This window comes from Microtus ochrogaster, chromosome 21 (genome assembly GCF_000317375.1).
Source record: "Microtus ochrogaster isolate Prairie Vole_2 chromosome 21, MicOch1.0, whole genome shotgun sequence".
NCBI classification, from domain to species: Eukaryota; Metazoa; Chordata; class Mammalia; order Rodentia; family Cricetidae; genus Microtus; species Microtus ochrogaster.
This window is the reverse complement of record NC_022022.1, coordinates 13,803,622-13,816,298: the sequence shown is the minus strand read 5'-3', so window position 1 is coordinate 13,816,298 and position 12,677 is coordinate 13,803,622. Positions and strand designations below refer to the sequence as shown.

The 12,677-nt window shown below is 44.7% G+C and overlaps 1 non-coding gene across 1 annotated transcript; it reads left to right on the top strand.

Moving 5' to 3' along the window:
* The first annotated feature begins 9,638 nt into the window (after positions 1–9,638).
* On the top strand, positions 9,639–9,794 carry LOC113457248. Its single transcript, XR_003377880.1, has one exon. It is a non-coding gene; the product is annotated as a U1 spliceosomal RNA (small nuclear RNA).
* The last annotated feature ends 2,883 nt before the right edge of the window (positions 9,795–12,677 follow it).

Here is a 12,677-nt window from a genome sequence, read left to right as displayed (position 1 = left end):
TGTGTGTGTGTGTGTGTGTGTGTGTGTATGTGTGTTTTGAGATATGTGTCTCAAATAGGTTATGTTTCTCTACATATCCTTGGCTGTCCTGAAACTCACTATGTGGACCAGGCTCACAGAGATCCATCTGCCTCTGCCTCCGGACTTCTGAAATTAAAAGCACATGCCGCTGCCCACCGCCTGGCCATATCTGCTTCTTGAGAGCCTTATTATTTTTATTATTTATTTATTATGTATACAATTTTCTATTTGCATGTATGCCTGCAGGCTATTATAGATGGTTGTGAGCCACCATGTGGATGCTGGGAATCGAACTCAGGACCTCTGGAAGTAACAGGCAGTGCTCTTAACCACTGAGCCATCTCTCCAGCCCCATCTGAGAGCTTATTAAACCTCACTAAGGCTGGCACAATTTCTCTGTTGCCATGCCGTTTCTTCTCTGCTGCAGGAGATGCGATTCTCCTTCCTGTCTTTGAGATTTTGTCCCCCTTTTCCTTTTGCTTTAGCCCTTTCCCCTCCCATTCTGCCTTTTCGAGTCCCTCGCGTTTATTAATACAGTCCAAATCAACCTTTCTCCAAGTAACCTTTCTGAGCGCTCCAGCCCCCACTACAGTCTTCTCTGAATTTCCAATGTACTGTAGATTTCGGTCCTTAATTACATGCTGTCTCCTAGAATTACATGTTATCTCTGAGTAGACCCAATTATTTTCATTCATCCACTCAACAATTATCTGTTGAGTAGCTCCAACGTGAAGCGCTCATTTTCTGTGTTATAAGCGCCTTGTCGCAGGTACATATTCCACAATACTGAACTTTAAATGCTTAATCAATTCTTAGATCTGGGGGACAGGACAGATGGCACTGGGAAAATAAAGAATCAAAGTAGAGCTTGGCTGTGAGTTAGGGGTAATTCGTTTTCTCTCTCTTTTTTTCTTATTCTCCACCTTCCTCTCTCCTCCCCTCTGCCTCCTCCTCCCTTTCTTCCTACTGCTCCCTCCTCTTCTTCCTTCTTTTAAAGACAAGTATAAGTAGGAGCCTGTAGAGATGGCTTCGTGGTTAAGCACTGCTGGCTGTTCTTTCAGAGGACCCGGGTTTGAGTCTCAGCATCGACAAACAAACAACAGCTCCAGGGGATCCGACACCCTCTGCTGGCCTCATGTATGCTTCACACATACAGTACAAAGACATACATGCAAGCAAAATACTCACACACATAAAATACAACATAAAATAAGAAGTCTGTAACTACTATTTAGTGCTTTAGAAATTTTTACTAAGAAAAGGGTTAAAATTTAGAAGAAGCCATTGTATTTTTACAACTTGGAAATTATTAATCACTTCTCAGAGAGAAACACCTCCAGCATGATGAAACAAACAGTCCTTTGAAAAGGTTCTTGAGCTGGGGATGGAGCTCAGTTGTTTGAGAACTTGCCTTGCATGCACAAGGCTCCAGGTTTGGTTCCCAGCACTATGTACACCAGGCATGGTGGCTCATGCCTGTGATCACAGCACTCGTGATTTGGAGGTAGGAGGATGAGAAGTTTGAAGCCATTATCCACTGTGTAGGGACCTGAAGGCTGGAATGCCAGTCTAGAATGAGATTTTGCCAGAAAAAAACCTGAAGATGGTGAGTTCGAGACCAGCCTGGTCTACAGAGCTAGTTCCAGGACAGGCTCCAAAGCCACAGAGAAACCCTGTCTCGAAAAAAACTAAAAAAAAAAAAAAAAAATGAAGATGAAGAGTAAGTTATCCTATAAATCTAATACTAATGGAGCTATGAACAATATCAATATCCTAGGGACTGTTCTTAGTGTTTCATATATTTATTCGTGGAATCCTCACTATAGTCAGGATATAGTAACAGATGTAGAAATGCCGAGGCAAACTCATTCCCAGGGAACCGATTTTCAAATCCAGAAAATGGGCACCAAGCCCACACCCTGAACACTTGAATATACTGTTGAAGAACGAGTGTTTCTCTGCTGCTCTTAGGGCAAAGCCTGTGCATTACTATGGTGCTTTTTTTTTTTTTTTAAAGTCAAAAAAGACTCTCAGGAGTGTATTTGGCCTAGGCATACCTTGAGACTTTTGCTTTTTTTGTTGGGGGTAACTCTGCAATTTCAGATGTAGTTGAAAGACATTGGCCAAGAATTTACAGAAGTGCTGGGCAGAAGTGACTTTCAGAGCAGAAGTCAAAACTGTGAGAGAGAAGACTTGCTCAGCTGCTGTCTACCCTCCTTCCATGAGCTTCTTCTTTTTTTTTTAATTTTTTATTGAGAAAAAGAAAAAAAAGTTTTCACCTCCCCCCAGCCTCCCATTTCCCTCCCCTTCCTCCCACTCCTCTCCTCTACTCCCCACTCGTCTCCCCCTCCCTCTCCAGTCTGAAGAGCAGTCAGGGTTCCCTGCCCTGTGGAAAGTGCAAGGTCCTCCCCTCTCCATCCTGGTCTAGGAAGGTGAACATCCGAACTGGCTAGGCTCCCACAAAGCCAGAACATGAAGTAGGATCAAAACCCCGTGCCATTGTCCTTGGCTTCTCATCAGCCCTCATTGTTCGCCATATTCAGAGAGTCCCGTTTTATCCTATGTTTTTTCAGTCACAGTCCAGCTGGCCTTGGTGAGCTCCCAATAGATCAGCTCCACTGTCTCAGTGGGTGGGTGCACCCCTCGTGGTCCTGAGTTCCTTGCTCATGTTCTCCCTCCTTCCGCTCCTCATTGGGACCTTGGGAGCTCAGTCCGGTGCTCCAGTGTGGGTCATGAGCTTCTTTTTAAAGATGGGTTTCATTTTGATGAACTGGACTTGTGTGTGTCTGTCTATGGGTGTGTGCGACGTCAGTGAGATGCTGTGGAGTCTCGGAGAGGGCTTGGACCTCCTTGAGCTGGAACTTCTACACGTAGTTGTGATCTGCCTTGCAAGAGCACTGAAAGTGGAACTCGGGTCATCTCAACAAGCAGCAAGCTCTCTCAACCTCTGAGCCATCTCCCTAGCTCTGACTTCCATGACCTTTGCTGACACATTAACAACAATGTATCGAGTACTATTGTGAGCTGATTATTCTTTTTGTGGGCGTCTGTGTGTCTTTGTGTATATACGTATGGTACATGTGCATGTATGTGTGGTTGTGTGTACCTGTGCCCAGGTGAAGACCAAAGGACATCAGGCGTCTTGCTCCATCATATTTTGTATTACTCATTTTTGAGTCTCTCATTGAACCTGGAGCCACCAAGCCCCAGAGTGCCTCTCACAAAGCTCAGGCTAGAGGCATCCCTGTGGCCATACTTGGCTTTGTATTTGGGTGCTGGGATTCAAACTCAGGTCTCTATCTTTGTGCAGCAAACACTCACACCCATCGGTCCATTTCTCCCTCCACTTTCCCCATCTCGATTATTCTTGTACGTTGTGAGGGCTGAATAGAGGGAGTGCCGCCTGCTGTTCTGCATTGATTATGCCATTTAAAAATAACATTGCAGGGCATGAACGAGTACACTTTCCCCCTTTAGGTAGGAGCAAAAAGGAAGCAAGAAGTTTGGCAGATTCAACTCTGTATAAAGAAGAGAAGGCAAGGCGTAGTGGCACATAACTGCAACTCTGGGGGCCTCCCTGGGAGGGAGGAGGTACGCAGTACAAAAACAGCTTTATATCAGTCCTGGGCTAGCCTGTGCTAGAGAATGAGACCTTGTCTCAACAAAATAGAAACAAAACAAACAAAACCAGGCCACACAGAACAAAGGGGAAAACAGGAATCCGTTCTAGTTTCTACCCCAGGGACATAACTGAGGGAGACTGTTACGTTGGGCGAGCTGTGGGGTTTCTTGATCTTTGTGGTCGTCTTCTCCCTCATTTGCTTTGGTCCCTTTCAGCTCCACAATGTTAGCAGGAAAACCTCAGAATTTAGTTTATATCTCTTTGGCTCTTGTTGTTGTTGTTTTGATTTGCTTTTTGTTTTTGAGGGCAACAAGACAGACCAGCTGGAGAGACAAAGTCCACTCTCAACCTTGGGCCTGGTGACAGCATGTCTGTGGAATGTGTACTGCCTGGCCTGGTTTGAAGATGATAAGATTAAATGCTCAGAGAAAAAAAAGCCACTTAAGAGCCAGGGCTGAGCTGTTCAGAAGACCCCGTGGAGCTTCCAGGCAAAGGACTATGTTCTTCAATCACAACTGATGCTCAAACTGGAAAGAGTCATCCAGGGATAGTCTTGGTTTGACTTTCTAACATAGATACTACTAAATTTATTTCTAATGTTCTAGTTTTTTTTCCTCTCCCTTTTTGCTATATCAGAGCTGTGTGAGATTACTGGAATGCTAGAAGTGAATTGTCAGTGTGTCCTGTCAGAAGTTGAACATTGTCTTCCTTGTGAAGAAAGAATAAACCTCTACCCCTGTCCGGAGTCTTTGAGGGTGTTCTCTTTTCAGAAGAGTGCACTCCCAGGTTGGGTGGGTTGGATAATCTCATTGTCTTCAAAGATACCTCCTGCTGGAAAAGTTTAGAGTAGTGGACAGCTGGGCTCATCGATTTACAAGCTAAAATGAAACCGCACCTGAATACAAACAACTGCACAGGTGAAACTGGAGATTTGGGAGAGTCAACAAACACAAAATCAAATTCAAGATCGTACCAGCAAAAGGAAGGAAAGTGGACCCCAAGAGGGTGAGATCAAGAGAGCTGAGTTCAGGTGGAAGCTCCAACCCAAGCCCCCTCCTCCTCCGTCTCCCTGCAAACCTGCTGCTTCTCAGAAAGTTTGCCAAGCTGGGCAGTGGTGGCACACGCCTTTAATCCCAGCACTCTGGAGGCAGAGGCAGGCAGATTTCTTTGAGTTCGAGGTCAACCTGGTCTACAAAAGCTAGTTCCAGGACAGGCTCCAAAGCTACAGAGAAACCTGTCTCTAAAAACAAAACAAACAAAACGCAAATATTATTTTTTTTAAAAAAACCAGCAGAGATACAAGGAATGGAATTACTGAAGTGACTGGGAAAAAAATTATAGCATTGGGTTGTCATAGAATCTACAGAGAATTCATTTAAATGCAGATGTAACCTGGAAAGGATCGTACTAGACAACCAGCAGAAACCAACAATGGCAATTTTAGTATTAATTTTAAGATTGGCTAGCAACGCCGGGCGATGGTGGTGCATGCCTTTGATCCCAGCACTCGGGAGGCAGAGGCAGGTGGATTTCTGTGAGTTCGACACCAGCCTGGTCTACAGAGCTAGTTCCAGGACAGGCTCGAAAGCTACAGAGAAACCCTGTCTCGAAAAACCAAAAAAAAAAAAAAAAAAGATTGGCTAGCAACTTCCTAGAACAGAGAAGTTGGAAAGCCAGAGCTGCGGCTGGGCAAAACCAAGAGCTAGAAGTTAATCCCGTCCCCCTCCACTTCTCCTTTCAGAATGTTGACTTCTATTCAACATTACTCCCCCCCCTTTTTTTTTTCCAGGGCTAAGCCTGGTATCCCCCCACCCCCACCCCAGTTACTGTAAGAGAGCTATCAGTTAAAATGATGAGTTTAGCTGCTACTCTCAACTTTCTGTTTCTGAGGTTCAAAGAACTTTCTAGAGCCACGTAAGTCACTCTACAAATGATCTTGAAGAGAGTAGAAACTCAAACCATGTTCATTCAACTGGTTTCCACCAAACACTAGGGAGTATAGGCTCTTTTCAAAGAGGCATATTTGGGCATGGGCATATTTGGAAATCGACCCTCTGTACTTGTCCGTAGAATAAACTCTTTATTGTTTTCAAAGGATGAACAGCATGCGGAATTCAGCTCACACTTGACTATTCAGATTTAACCAGGGATAATATTTTCTTAAAGAAACAATTTTAAATGGAAATTTTTCTATTTAAGCATGTACCTTTGTATGGGTATTCACATGTGAATTCAGAGGCCTACAGAGACAAGAAGAGGGTGTTGGGTCCCCTGGAGCTGGAGTTACAGGTGGTCACGAGCTGTCTTATTAATCACTGAGCCATGTCTACAGTCCCACACTCCTCATGAGTCATCTCATCAAGCCCAGGGATAATGTTTTTAGTAACAATACGATTTCATCAATGACTCCACCTACATTTGGGAATCTGATGCTGAATTAGATTGAATAACTAAACATTTGTGTTATATTATGCTAGGATGCATTGAAGGTTGGCTAGACACTGGCCAAAGGCTTCTCTTGAAGCGCAGTTCCTTTGCTGGAGTTATCTCTTCAGGAGGGCGGAAGTGGGTGGTCTCCGGGTTTGATAAAGAAATGATAACATGGCTTCAGAGCCCTGTTTATAAATTACAAAGTGAGGCTAATCCTCGAGTCTACCCTCCCTGTCCTTTCTGTGTCTCTTCTCATAGCACCTTCTCAGACACTGTCCTGTAAAGCTACCCAGGAAACTGAACAGTGTGTTAACCCTTCCAAAAGATGTTTGTTTGCTTTGCCTTTTTAGGGCTCTGACCAAACCCAGGCTCTTGGGCACACTTCGAAGGTGCTCTACTACCGGGTTACTTCCCTAATTGAATGCTGTTTTTTTTTTTTTTAAATCATGAATTCTCAAAATCAATAAGCTCTAGCCGGGCCATGGTGGTGCACGCCTTTAATCCCACACAGAGACAGGTAGATCTCTGTGAGTTTAGTCTACAAGAGCTAGTTCCAGGACAGGACCAAAAGCTACAGAGAAACCCTGTCTCGAAAATGCAAAAAAAAAAAAAATCAATAAGCTCTGAAAACTAAAGTAGGCAAATACGTAATTAAATGAATGAACAATACTGTGAGCTTCCTAATGCTTCTTTCCCATATATTATCTACCCAAGACTGTTCTCGCCCCGTCTTTTACAGGGCTAGGTAGAATTTTTTGATCATTGTTTTATTTCATTTTTATTCAGCTCTTGCCTCATTTTTCCAAAGTATGTGAGGTCACTTACAGTAACAAGTGACAGACTTGGAAATAGTAAGCTATAACATAATAAACACGGGCTTTAAAATAACAACCTATAAATCAGGCCCAGAGAAATAAGAACCAGAGTAGAAAGTCATGGCCGGGCATGAAAGTAGAACTCAAGCGAACCCCTAGAGTTAAGTTTCAGGACTGGTCTAGGATTCCAGTGGAAAGGGAGACGTGATCTGTATACATCGGTCCCTCCTCACCTTTCTCAACACTCAGCTTCTTAGGGGAAATACGCATGCAGCTTTGCCCAATTCAGAGCCCCCAGAAGAAACTTCTTCTGTGAAGCTACTGTATATTTCAATATCATCACCGTTCCCACAAAACTAAAAGCGTGTAAGTCTTAATTGAATAAAACAACGAGTGCCTGTAAGCCGTGCTTGAGGTATGAAGGAAACAGTGAGTGTACATGGCATGACTCGGGAGACCCGTGTTTGTTTACCAACTTATGTCTCAGGAGCAAATAACCAGGGATTTAAGAACTCTCGCTTGTATGCTCTGGAAACATCAGGCAATCACCTGCATGCTTGCATCATCCTTTGATTCATATGGAAAGAGCTGAAATGATGTTCACTTGATAACTGTTTGCTGAACGACGCGGATCGTGGGGTATTTTGTTGTGCGTTTATGCTGCTCTTCACATAATGAAATACTTTTGATCAATGGGCCATTAAGAAAGTGATAGTAATGTCTAAGGAAAAGTTTTCTTTACCCTGTTTATCTCCATCCTGGACAATATCGACTAGACTGTAATAGATGCTAGGCTAGCAGGGGTTAATTCAGACACGTCTCAGCCCATCTTGATCATATCACACAGTATTGCCTGGAATGCCCTAATCCCCTTCTGCCTGCCTGTGGGAGTTTCCTGGGCCACTTCCTGTTCCCAGTCTCTGCTCCTCTCTTGTTCTGACCCCAGCAAGGACCTTGGCCCAGTTTCCTGGAGACAATCTGTGTTTAGCCTCTGACTCCTTACCCCGAAGGTCTGTGGATGGGGGCTTCTGCTTTGCTCTTCTCTTCAAGTTCCAATGCTGGGCCAGCTTGCCATGTTTCTTTGGCTCTGTGAGTGGGTGTGCAGCCAAACTTAGATCCTTCCTGAGTGTACTGGAGTCAGAGTGTACTGGTGAGCACAATGGTTTAACAAAGTGAAAATACTCAAAGGTGCATACACACACACACACACACACACACACACACACACACACACACACCTGAAATGTTCAAACATGTATCCTTCTGTCCTAGTTATCTTCTTGATGCTTTGATAAACACTATGACTAAAGAGTAACTTGAGGAGGAAAGGGTTTATATCACATCACACTGCCATTACTAGGTAAGCCGAGGGAGGACATCAAGGCCAGGAACCTGGAGTTAGGAAGTGGAGACCGTGAAGGAATGCTGCTTGCTAGCTTGCTCCCTCTGCTTTGTTCAGCTATCTTTCTTAAACAGGCCAGGCCCACCCGGCTGGAGATGGCATTGCCAGAAGTGGGCCAGACCCTCCTACATCACTTAACAGTTAAGAAGATACCCCACAGGCACAAGTCAGTATATTCTGGCCAGTTCTTCAGTTGAGGTTCCCACCTCCCAGATGACTTAGGTCTGTGTCAAGTTGACAGCTGATCTAATATGACACCATTCATCCATCTCTTTGCCCATCCATCTGAAAAATGTTCAAATGTGTAGCCATCAGTCCATTTCTCCATCATGTGCCTGGCACTGAGATCATGGAAGTAAGTGTGACACTGGTTTTCTTCATAGTCTTATATTAATGATAAAGGAAAAGTCATTTTAAGACTTTTTGCTATGTAATTTATCATTTAGCTATAGAGAGGAAATAACTAAGCAGACAATAGGAAGAATGATATGGTAAAGATGATGTGTTTTTTATAGAGATTCTCAAAATGGGGTGAACTTGCCACTCTGAGACCTTCTACAACATCTGAAGAGGTTTTGTTTCAGTTGTGAAGAGGTGATACAGTGGTTGGAAGTCAGGCATGCCCCTAACCAGCCTACAGTATACAGGACAGCCCCTTCAATATTACTAACTATCCCACAGTATACAGGACAACCCCCATAATGCCATTAACTATCCCACAGTACACAGAACAGCTACCCCAAATGTCACTAACCACCCCACAGTACATAGACAACCCCCCCCCATCAAATGTCACTAACCATCCCACAGTACACAGAACAGCCCCCCATATGCCACTAACCATCCCACAGTACAAGCCAGTATAATCTGCTTAGTTCTTCAGCTGAGGTTCAGGAAAGCTCCTCCATATGCCACTAACCATAACATGGTACACAGGGCAGCCTCCTATAATGAGGAATTATTGAGACCAAATTATCAACAGAACCAAATTATCAACTGGGGGTGTGACTCAGAGGCAGGATGCTCGCCTGTCATATGCAAGGGCCCTGGGCTCTGTCCCTGAAGAAATTGTGAATAGAACTGAGGTTTAAACACCCCCCCCCCGACTGCTGTATATGCTGATCTGAACGTATCCAGTAGAACCAGTCTACAAAGTTTCCTTTAGCCAATACCCATTGCAAGTTCCAATAATAATGTCTGGCATTTGTTGCTCAGGCTGTGGCAGGCATTCTGATAATACTTTCAGCTGACCATATCATTGAACTCTGAAACCCCCAAAGGGTAGACATCATTATTAGCTTGATTTTAGAGGTGAGATGAGTTTGGTGGAATAAAGAAACACACACAAATCCTTACCTGGCAGGGGAGATGCCACGGTAATGAAGGGGGTTTTCCCAGGCTGAGGCTTATCCAACGCACTCCAGATAAGCTGACCCCCATGACTGCCACAAACTCAACAGCATACTTGGTGGTGGTGGGGGAGCTGGATACACATTCTTCCCTGTTGAAATGAAATTTTCCTAACCAAAGGAAGAAACCCACACAAGGGCTGGGGGAAAGGTATAACAGTTGCCTAGCATGCGCGAAGCTCCGGGTTCGATGCCAGAGCTGCCAAAGAGACAAGGCACTAAAAAGAAAAGAAATCTCAAAGCTTGGCCCAAGGGCTCACTGCCAGTGGCAGAGAAGGGCTTTCTGTTGACCCCAGGAATTGTGCCTCTTCATCTTCACCACAAGTGACCCCTTTAGCTCAGATGTGGAACTCCCCCTTGAGCTCGCTAGCAGCTGCTTTCGTGAGCTTGTGTGGGCCACAGGCTTCTGGTGGGAATCTGAGGGAGAAGAGGGTTGCCATACAAGTGCATACATTTAATCCAAATTTGGGGAAAGAGCGTTTTACACTTAAAAACAACAACATCTAGTTGAGATGGCTAATTAATGGTCCTCCCACGCAACTGTGCGGTGGCCATATTAATCCAATCTAATTAAACCAAATCAACCCAAACTGTTAGTCATCTCCAGTCCGGAGATGGCTGTGTTGACACAGAGTCAATGGTAGCGCTATAAATAGCAGATGCAGGCTGACAAGCGCCTGCACAGCCGGTCCTGCACAGCCGGTCCGCCTTCACTGCTGAAGACTTCACTGCTTCGGCCTCCCCCGCCCCCACTTCTCCTTTACTAACAGGGCAGTTATGATTTAGAAAAAAAAAATTAGTATCCGACTGCATTCTTTGTCAAATTTTGGTGCCTCCTCAATGCAGGAGTGCACCGGCATCCACCCCGTTGCTTGCACTACTGTGTCTGAACACTCACAGACTGTAAGCTGATCAAGTTCCTTAACCCCATAATCTAGCCGATAGAAGGTAATCGAATACCACCTCTGCCCATGTGATAGGGACGAATTCCTCTGTCTTCTCACCTGAGTACAACAGGCCTGTGCCACCCAGAAGAATGAAAAGGTAACTCAGAATATGTGGGGTCCGTACAGCCCAAGAGGATATCCCTATGAAGAGGAGGAGGTATGGGCCCCACAAATCGCAGGTCAGTGGGAATTCAGAATCTAGAACTCAGAAGCTGGTTTCCTTGCTCCCCGTGGGTTTTAAAAATGACTTGTGTTTGCCATAAGCCATTGATTTGCCTGTTTCGTTTTTGGGATTTTGAGACATGTGTGTGCCTGTGGGTGTCTTTAACACACCTGGAGGCATTTTTAGGCAGGATAACTTGAGTGGAGTTCATATCTGTTCTGTTGCCAGTGAATTGTAATGCCTTCATGTGCGTGGTCGATAGCAGTGTCTAGTGGGTTAAATGTCAAAGGTGTCACCCTTTCTTGAAAAGGCAAGCTTGACAGGTGCAGATGTTTTTGTGAGCAAGTGTCCCTTTGTCCCTTTGTCCTGTTTGTCATCGAGACCAGAGCATCACTTTTCTCCCATAAAAATTAGAGTGTCTTACAGAAACCCTTTTATTTCTGACTTCTCTGAATTCATTGCACAGTAGATGGCTGCCCAATTTTGTGTGTGTGTGTATGTGTGTGTTTCTTCCATCCTTTAGAAGCTATGGAAAAGTTAAATACTCTTTAAAATGTCAAGGTCCGCCATACGTTTAGGTCAGTACTATAGTCCTACATTTTAGAAACTTTCGGAAGGTATGCAGAGGTCCTGCTGTTAATCAACCTCATTCTATGATACCCTTTCACACTGCTCATACAGCTGCCCGGGACTACAAATATTCAGAGTCCTACTGAGTAAGAATAGGAACTGGCACCTGGTGCCTGCAACCAGTACCTGGAATGCTTTCTCAGTCCGGGGCCTCAGGGCTCTTTCATCTGTTCCGGTTTGACAGAGGAGAGGAGCGTAGTTCCTACAAAGCAGCGCAGACAGCAAAGCTGCAAGGGCCTGAATGAGGGGCTGGGCTGAAGCCACGGGTCAGGGGCTCCGAGTGGGAACTGTCCTCTGTGCTCAGACCTAGGGTTTCGCTGAAGGACTGCGAGGCAGGGAGGCAGCAGAAAGAGAGGTAGCAGAGCAAAGTGAAGGCTGATGTGGGGATCAGGTTGCCTATAATTTTCTTCACCTGAGCTTCATAGCAGTTGTGAAAGGAACAAATTGCTCCAGAAAACCGGATATCCTTTCCAAATAGATAATAGTGTATTTTATCACTGTTAATTTTATCGAGAACTTCATTAGTTCAAATAATGTTTTGATCACCCCCCATTCCTTTCTCTTCACTTGCTCCCCTGCCACCCACATCACTTTTCCCTCCAAACTACATGTGTTCTCTGTGTGTGTGTGTGTGTGTGTGTGTGTGTGTTTGTGTCTGTCTGTCTGTTTGTCTCAAAGCCCCCAATAAACTCTTCTCTAAATTGCCTGGTAATAGTATTTTATCACAGCAATAGAAAAAGTAACCAAGACATTTACCGAGTAGCTAAGGTTGACCTTGAACCCATGCTCCTGCCTCTCCCTCCCAGGGGTGGGGATTGTAGGTGTGAGCTACCATTCCTAGCTCTGAAAACAGAGTTAAGATACAGGTGGCAGGATACGCTGCAGACTCTGCAGACTTGAGGTGTAGCGTGATGTAAACGAGGGTGTTGAAGATAAATCCAAGGTCTAAGGCCCACCGTTAATCAAATGAGGTGATTGTACAGGGAGTAAGCTTTTTATTTTTAGCATCAGAAGTTTTGGGCTTGGAGAATAATAACATTTGCAAGATTGCATGCAGATCAGTCAAGAGCCATGGGACTGGATGAGGTCATAGAAGGAGTGGCTAAGGCAGAAGCATACTTGCCCTGAGCTCCGGGTGTTCTGGTTTTATTTTTTTTTTTATTTTTTATTTTTTTTGGTTTTTCGAGACAGGGTTTCTCTGTGGTTTTGGAGCCTGTCCTGGAACTAGCTCTTGTAGA